Source organism: Triticum dicoccoides, chromosome 1B, assembly GCF_002162155.2.
Source record: "Triticum dicoccoides isolate Atlit2015 ecotype Zavitan chromosome 1B, WEW_v2.0, whole genome shotgun sequence".
NCBI lineage: Eukaryota > Viridiplantae > Streptophyta > Magnoliopsida > Poales > Poaceae > Triticum > Triticum dicoccoides.
Genome location: NC_041381.1, coordinates 511,472,770 through 511,481,436, shown reverse-complemented (window position 1 = coordinate 511,481,436; position 8,667 = coordinate 511,472,770). Strand labels below are relative to the sequence as shown.

General features: G+C 40.9%; 1 pseudogene; it reads left to right on the top strand.

Moving 5' to 3' along the window:
• The first annotated feature begins 926 nt into the window (after window positions 1-926).
• The window catches only part of LOC119350525, a 13,012-nt pseudogene continuing 5,271 nt past the window's right edge, over window positions 927-8,667 (top strand).

Genomic DNA, 8,667 nt, shown 5'->3' with positions numbered 1-8,667 from the left:
TTGCTGATTCAATTTTAAAAAGATGTTCACTCTATTTTAAATATGTGGATGGCATAAAAAAATTGTACATTCAAAATGTTCACTGATATCTAAAAATTGTTTGTGACATTAAAAAAATTATACAATGGAAAGTGTCTGCACATTACAAAAAATATTTCATACAATTAAAAAATGTACGTGAGACTTTACAGAAATCTTCACGCGTTTCAAACAGTATGATCATGATACTTTAATATAATATTAATACAATGTAAAAAAGGTTTGCGCAATTAGAAGAAGATGTTTCATTCCATTAAAAAAAGTTCAATATGTATCGCACATATTGGATTTTTTTTAAACATGTATTTGAAAAAAAATGTAAATGTTGTATCTGAACAATGTTCAATATGTATCAAAGAAATATTTCACGTGTATACCAAAAATGTACAAAATGTATTGAAAAAATAGAAATCAAAACATATATTTGAAAAAGTGTTAATCTTGTATTTGGAAAGGTAAACATTTATAAGAAAATGTTCCTAATGTATAAAAAAGTAGTATGTGTATGGAACAAAATTAGACACGTGTTGAAAACCCCCCTGAAAGAAACTGAAGAAGGAAAATCGTTTTCCCTGACCTAGCCGCCAGGAGCGGCGACCAGGCAGGCGACCAGCCTACCACCGATCTTCACCGGCGAGATCGTTGGTCCCCTCTCCCTCTGTCTGCTGCTCCGACGGTGGGAGGGAGGGGGGACCCCGTTCCTCCGCTCTGTAGTTAGGTTTTGGTTTTGTATGTCGTGGTGCGTCGTTGGGGTGGTGGGTGCGGCGTCCGGACAAATAAATCTGCCTCAGCTCCACTCCCACACTGACGGTGTCCTTCATGGCGGCGTCTCGAAGTTGATGGCATCTTGTGTTTGCCGATCCTTCAGATCGGCGAAGTTAGGGTTCATGGATGGTGTCGACGAGGCGGTGGTGGCGACTCCATCAGGTGTGTCTCTCCTTCTGCTCTATCCCCGTTGTTGTGGTGTTGTCTCCGACGTCATGGTGGAGCAGGGAGGTTTTGTCATCCGGGAGTACACACAGACGGCGGCCTGCGCAGTTGACAGCTGGAAGATGGTGCATCATGTGCTGGGTGTGTGGTTGGAGGCTGACAACTCTGGTTTTCTCCTCCGACGTTGTAGTCGTGCGGGGATGTTAGGTCTGGAGTTCGATCGCGTGTCCGGGGACACGTTGCCCCGGTCTGATTCTTTCAACGGCAATGGTTTTGCTTTTGGCAAACTACTTTGGAGGTTCATAAAGCTGCAGATCAGCAATGGAGCCGCGTCGAGCTCGGGTGAAGAGGTGATTTGTCTTCTCTCTCTTGGTGGTCGCTTCAGTGATGCCGAAGGAGAGGAACTGGCGCTGGTTTTTTCTGTAGGATTATCCTATCCTTTAAGTACTGTAATGTCGGTGATTACGTGTCTTGTAACCGGATCTTTATTTTATGAATGAGAAATGTATTACCTTGCAAAAAAAACTAAAGAAGGAAACAAAGGAAACCGTAGAAAAAAAATACTCCCTCTGTTCACTTTTGTAAGTCATTTAAGAGAGCTGAAACTGAACTGTTTTAGGTGCTGTCTTAAATGTCTAAAACGTTTTACAAAAGTGAACGAAGGGAGTAAAAAAACAAATAAGTCCAGAGAAAACTCAAAGAGAATGGATGCAAAACAGTGAAGAAACTGTTAGAGAGTAATACGAAAGACAAAAGAAAGAGATGTAAAAGTGAATCCTTGTCTTCATTGATGATGGGTTACACATATATATAACCCCCGAAGGGGTGTCTTCGAAGGGACACGAGGCAACCGCCTCCTTTAGGAAAAGTAGGGATTAACAGGATTAATTAAATCCTAACACTCCCCCTAATCCATGCTTGTTAGTGTAAGTATCATCATCTTTAGAAGCTCCTCCAAAAACCCTATGGGAAAATATGAGGAGATATGTGTTCCATATGTTGCTAAAACTCCTTCAAACCCAGTGGAAAAATAAGGAAAAAATGATGCAACATATAATGGTTATTGTCTCTTTTAACTCAATACGAGAAAACCCATAGAGTTTAGAGGACAATAAATATGTCGTATATACTTTCCTAAAAACCCCGGTGGGGAAAACAGAAAGTATGACATATGATCTCATGTTGATATTACCTCATTAAAAACCTTTATGAGAACCCGTAAAGTAAACTCATGAAGGGAAAAAGAGTATAATATGATGCATTGAACAGAAACAATTTAGGAAGATACTCCCCCTGATTCTTGCAAAACAATTGAAGCCGTCACATACCAAAACATAGAAATTGGTAGAGACCCGCTGAACAAATCAGTCGCATGATTTGACTTGCAAGATATGCAATATAGTGATATTGCTTATTATGTAACCTGTTTGCATCCGAGCAACACAAGAAACATTATCGTTGAGATAATGGTTGGTGAATGTAGCAATGAGGTATGATTTGAAGACTCTTCATGAGAGGGCTACCACACCTAGTAGGAACACTAAACTTGTCTATGATCTGATAGTGGGGATCTGATCCATGTAACCAATGATATTGGTGTTCAGATTTCTCCAAAACTAAAAAACCAGGACAAGATGCCTTGGAGATATCGAAAGATATTCTTGAGTACCAACCAATTGTGTTTGGTGGATCCAATGGCATTATGGAACGTTGAGTCCCAATATCCCATTTCCATCATCTCTTGGTCTAATAGATCTTTCTCTACGTCTAGAGAATGAACTACCATGAGAGTTATGGGTAGATAAGATTTGTCCACAATGAATTTCTCCAATATATTTTGGATATAGACAACATAGTATACCATAATGCATGAATGAATGTGCTCAAGTTGTAGTAACGAGCGGTATTTTGGTTTACCCAAATCCTCCATTTTAAAGTCCGTCACTTAGATGATTACATGTGTTGTCATTGCAGACACACAACACATGGATAATCATCATTGTAGAAGTAATCCTTGTGTATAAGGATCTCACTACGTCGGTTGTACCATATGTACCGACAACAATAAGCCGTATGGTGGCTTACCGATTTTACACAATGTATGTTGCATTTTGTATTTCGATTCAGAATTGAGATTTCATCGGAAATCAATCATATATGTCGGAATCTAGTGATCCACATGGATATGTGATCACTACATCTATCAACTGCAGAGATAGATGATTTTTAACCGCCAATGATATAAGTTATCGGAATGAGATTCCACCTCTGGAGAATAGTTGGGTATCTGCGTGAACCCTTGTGCTACAATACTTGCTCTTTGTTTCACCACCTCGTTGTTCTCAATTCTGTTTCCAGAAGAAAACTGGTGTAGGTATTGCTTATGAATACCTTCTCATTATTGAGCAAGATCATTTCTACCTAGATTATACCCTTTGCTTGAGTTCAGTCCGAGTGTTGATCACACTTTGCCATGGCCATGGTCTTTGGATCTGAATCATTTGTAAGGTTTTGCAATCTAGTTGAGAAATGTATGTCGGCAATTGTAGACTTCCGGTTATATGATTCTCCATAATCTATATATCAATATATAGTTGATGAAAATATCGTTACCCGTAGTGACTTCTCGCGATTTCCCAATGCGATTGAGTCGGGTATTCTGATATCCCGGTCATTGTGTGCACTATGACCTGGATTGGTGGAGGTTTCCCGTCCACTAGGTGTATACTACCAATTAGGTGTCTGTCAACGTGAAGTTGACTTGCATTTACTGATTCACAGGCCTTGATATCCTTGCTTGCGAGAAGCTGAATCCTGATGTATTTCTGCCATACATCTTCCCCTGTTGCTTTGAACGAGGAGTGTGCTGGTACCTCCACTCTTTCAGGCATACTTTTGCAAGATTTTAGGATTGTGTGACACCTTTATAGTCAGTAAATGAATCTGACAGGTTATTTGCGATGTGTTGCAAATCTTCTGAACGCATGGTTCAGATCTTTGAGTACGTGGATTTGAGGCAGAAATGTGTTGAACATTCCACTAATTTCCTGGCATTCTTTATGGTACTTGAAGTCTCCCCCTAATGCCTGGAAATGTTCCTCATTGAATCAGCATACTGGCCTTAAATAACTCCCCATGCGAGGGGCTTGAGGTATCAACGCAAATACAGTTATTCCTCACATAGATCCCAACTATATGTTGAGGGGCCAATGATGTATACCGGATGGTGATATCGGTATCCAACCGAATTACCGCAGATAGGAAATACTTGATAGATATCCACATATCAAAGATAGAGGGGGATAATATTATGCAGTTCTATCATGAGCGTGTAAAACTGCATGACTCCAACGTAAAGTTGGTAAGTTGCAATTCCAAAGTAAAGATAATGCAATGAGCTTAACTCTTTGGATGAGATTCTACCAAACATTAGGACAAATTGCTAAGCTTCAATCCAAGGGCCATAGAGAAGGCACTCAAGGATAATTCTGCAATGTTATCCCTTCGATTTGCTTGAAATTGATATCAGGATAATGAACCAATGGTTTCATGTGAATAAAACACACACTTAAGACCATCATTTAGATATGTCTTTAGAACCATGGGATACCTGAATAGTCTAGTCAATGGATGGGAAGAGCCACTTACCTCAACTTGATGCATTCAAGGAGTTTGAGTGGTTCAACGTAGACTTTAAGGTGTGCGAGCCTTAAAATTAGCTTCCCTGTGTCACTTGTAGTGCACATAAAATCCAAATGTTGTTAGAATTTGGCATCATAATAACCATAAACTATTGGAATTGATGATGGTTTTGGTTTCAACCCAATGTCTCGATGATCGAGGCAAGTATGTCAAGTTTTTCATGTACAAGACGCTCTGAAAAACTATCTCGTACGCAACATGTGCTATGGGTTGTGTCGTATGTGTAGTATAATCCAGATGATACACAGAGAATGTGCTTGTCATATCCGTTGCATGTGGTAAAGAGAAGTTATTTCTCTTTGTTGTCATCATAAGTTTCGTTATGGAAACTATTTTGACGGATACCTCCATAGTTTAGTAGGGTACGAGTTAAAGCATCCCGATGTTACTCGAGTACCCACAGGGATGGTAAATATGACCCGAGTTGAGCCAACAAATACCTCATTGCGTCTAGCGATTTTAAAATATCTCCTTTCTCTCAATGAGAGTGGAAACATTGGACTTCCCTGAGTATAGAGTTTGTGGTGCATATGTCCACAAGACACATATCATTTTAATCCGATTGACTCCCGCAGAAATCTATATATAGACATGAAGATTCTCAATATGAAAATCACTATCAGATATATAGAATACATACAAATGTATTTGTATCAAAGTGCTGATACAATATATTGTGATATACAATATATGATGACAACAATAATCATGTTCTTATTAGAACATCATAAATGGACATAAATAAATAGATCACGAAGGAGACTAAGGGACTAAATGTATAATCTCCAAACATGTCGGTTGATGCATATTCAACCATCATGCTCTCCATGCTTATAGGGTCTCGTGACAGCTTGATGGTGTCAGGTTGAGGGTTTGAAGTGAGTTTCAAACCATTACCCTTGAGGTCCTCAACATCCCGGTGGCGTGGCTTGGATTGCACGCGCTATCCCATGGGATGCAAGACTGATCTTGATGTCCATGACCCGCTTAAGTAAGTTGTGGCCATTGAGGGCAAGTGCCTCAAATTGTTAGCCATCGATTACTTATAGGGGCAAGCCAGAGATAATTTATTTACAATAAGTAAACTAAAAACCATCATGGTTTTGTAATAAGAGTGCAAAATTTTGACTCAAGTGTATAACTTAAAAATGCTCAACCTCAATTGTGGGAACATAAACACATTGAAGATCATACAGACCTCATAGTAATAGAGATAGTCTACACATGGGCAGTAGATCCAACTCATCACCTTGTGTTTTCCTAATATAATGAGGGAGATGTTATTGTCAAAATTTTACAAGTTTGTTGTGCGGGAAAAATCAACCTCGACCGCTGTGACATGTTCATGAAGAACGTCAATGTGGTAAACACATAAAACATATCATTCCCGGTGAAAAATCGATAATTTATTTATATTACAGATTGCGTAATACAAATATATCTTATTGTTGCAAAATTAATAGATGTCAAGAAGGTGGCTTGAAATCATCAGTGTGAATATCAAATTGCTAAGGGTGACACCTTGAATTTTGTATATGTATTTGCAACAAATTGAAAATCTCAATTGCAAATAAACGTATTAATCTTGACATGTAGCGAACATGGAGATACATACATTCCGGAATACATCATACTCAACGGAAATACACTACTATTGTAATGAATAGTAATGATGTTGTAAACTTGATGTTCAAGTGAGAACTTGAATTGTATAGACCTCAAATTAAATGAGATGATGTTGTATCAAGTTGCAAGATAATTCAACAAAGTGAATTAATATTTTGCGAGAGAAAATTAATCTCAATCACAATGAGATTGTTTTGCGAGAGAAGAAAATTCTCAATCGCAAATTAGTACTGTAAAGGTACTGGATTTATCTTTGCAAGAGATAAAAGAAAATCTCAATTGCAAATAATAGATATAAATAATCTCAACATATGTGAGCATGGAAATTATTTATATCATAATTTTATTCTGGAGAACAATACTCAACAGAAAAATAATTATTTATAAACAACATGGTCAAAAACAGGTAAATACTAGTAAATAGTATACAGTTATCCGAACCGATTCTCAAAAATTCCAGAAATGGAATTGTATTGTTGCAAAAATCGGACGTGACCACTGTTTTAGCCTATTTTGCTAATTCCTGCAATACAGGGATCATAGTGCAAAATGGCGAAAGGATAAGGTTTGCCTGTCTTCTCCCGTGCGGTTACTGCAACTGTCCTCGCCCCTCGGGCTCGCCGGCCACAGCCGCTGGGCAGAGCGCGGGAGCGCTGCCGGGCGTGGGTGGGCAGGCCGGCCACGGGCACGGCGCGGCGGCCTGGCGGACGAGCGCGGGGCGCGGAGGCCGCGGCCTGGGGCGCGGGCTGCCGGGAGGCAGCCGGGCGCTGCGCAGCCACGGGAGGAGCGCAGGGGCACGGCGCGGAGGCCGGGCTGCGCGGGGCGGGGCGCGGCGCGGAGTCGCCGGAGTCGGGAGCCACCGCGGGCGTCGGGCACTGGAGTTGGACGCCACGCGCGTTGTTCCTGTAGCCTTGGAAGCGAGCCGGGCACTAGAGTTGGCCGCGGGCGTCGGGCACTGGAATTGGCCTCCTCACTTATCCGATCTTGATTGAGTCATTCAATCTTCGATCAATGGATGCCAACTTCCCTGTTCTTTTTTATTTTTGTTGTTCTTGGAGGCCTGGCTCCTCGTTTCATCCCAGATCGAGAGCCTCGCGCGCCTGCCTGGTGAACGCCTCGGGCTGGTGCGTGAGGTTGAGGCCGCGCGACCATGTACCGGCAGGAGACCTGTGCCGCCGTGCCACTTTGCAGAGGTGTGGACTACCGCCGGTTCGGTGTTTCTCGCGGGGGAGCCCGTCGTGAAAATCGCTCCGCTGGAGACCCTTCGGGACATCGCCGGCCTTGGTCTTCCGCGTCGAGGCTGATAACGTGTTAGAGAGTAAAACGAAAGACAAAAGAAAGAGATGTAAAAATGAATCCTTATCTTCATTCATGATGGATTACACATATATATAATCCTGAAGGGGTGTCTTCGAAAGGACACGAGGCAACCGCCTCTTTTAGAAAAGGGAAACGCTAAAACTCAGTCGACTGAGATTTTATGAAGTCTCAGTTGACGAGATTAGCTGTCCAGTTTCATCGACCTGTTTCAATCGCTGATGTATTCTTCTTTTTCTAAACGCACTAGGCCTTCCGCTACTTGGGTTGTGGGCTGTGGCTTGAGGCCCTTTTTTTGTGCTTGTCTGTCTGTTTTTATATTCTCGTAGTCGTCCCATGTAAATCTTTGTATGCTTTTTCTTCTTTTTTGCTGGGCTGTGTGCACTGTGTATGTACAGAAGAGAGAAGTTTTGTTTTGAACACACAGAAGAAGAAAGTTAATTGGGCAGATAACTCTATGTTTATGTATACAGTATACATGTGTACTTGTATTTTCATTTTCGATTTTTTTATCTTTCTTTTTTAGGAAATATGGAACATTTTATATTTTTTAGGAACCTACATTTTGACACCGCATGAACAATTTTTATTCTCACATGTTGTTGTCTTATTTTTTTATTCTGAGATGTGGTTGCCTTTTCTACATGACTTTTGTTTTATTTTCTTATTTGTATCCTGTCTATTTTTTTTTCTTTTTTTACTTTGTTTCTCCGTGTATTACCCAAAAACAATTTTTTATTGTGTTTATATGCTATGTGTTTTTTTTCACAAGCATACACCGTAAAGTTGCATGCCTCACACTAGGCATGCAACTGCAAGTGTCGCCCTCGACTGCAACTGACCTTTGTTTTGTCGGAGAACAGTGGAAGAGGGGGGAGTAGTTGTATGTTTGTCACTAAGCATGCAATTGCAAATGTCGCCCTCAACTACAACTGCATGTCCACACAAGCGACTGCAATTGACTTTCGTTCTATCGATGGGCGGCAGGAGGGGGTAGTTGCATGCCTCAGACTAGGCATGCAACTGCAAGTGTCGTCCTTGACCGCAACTGCA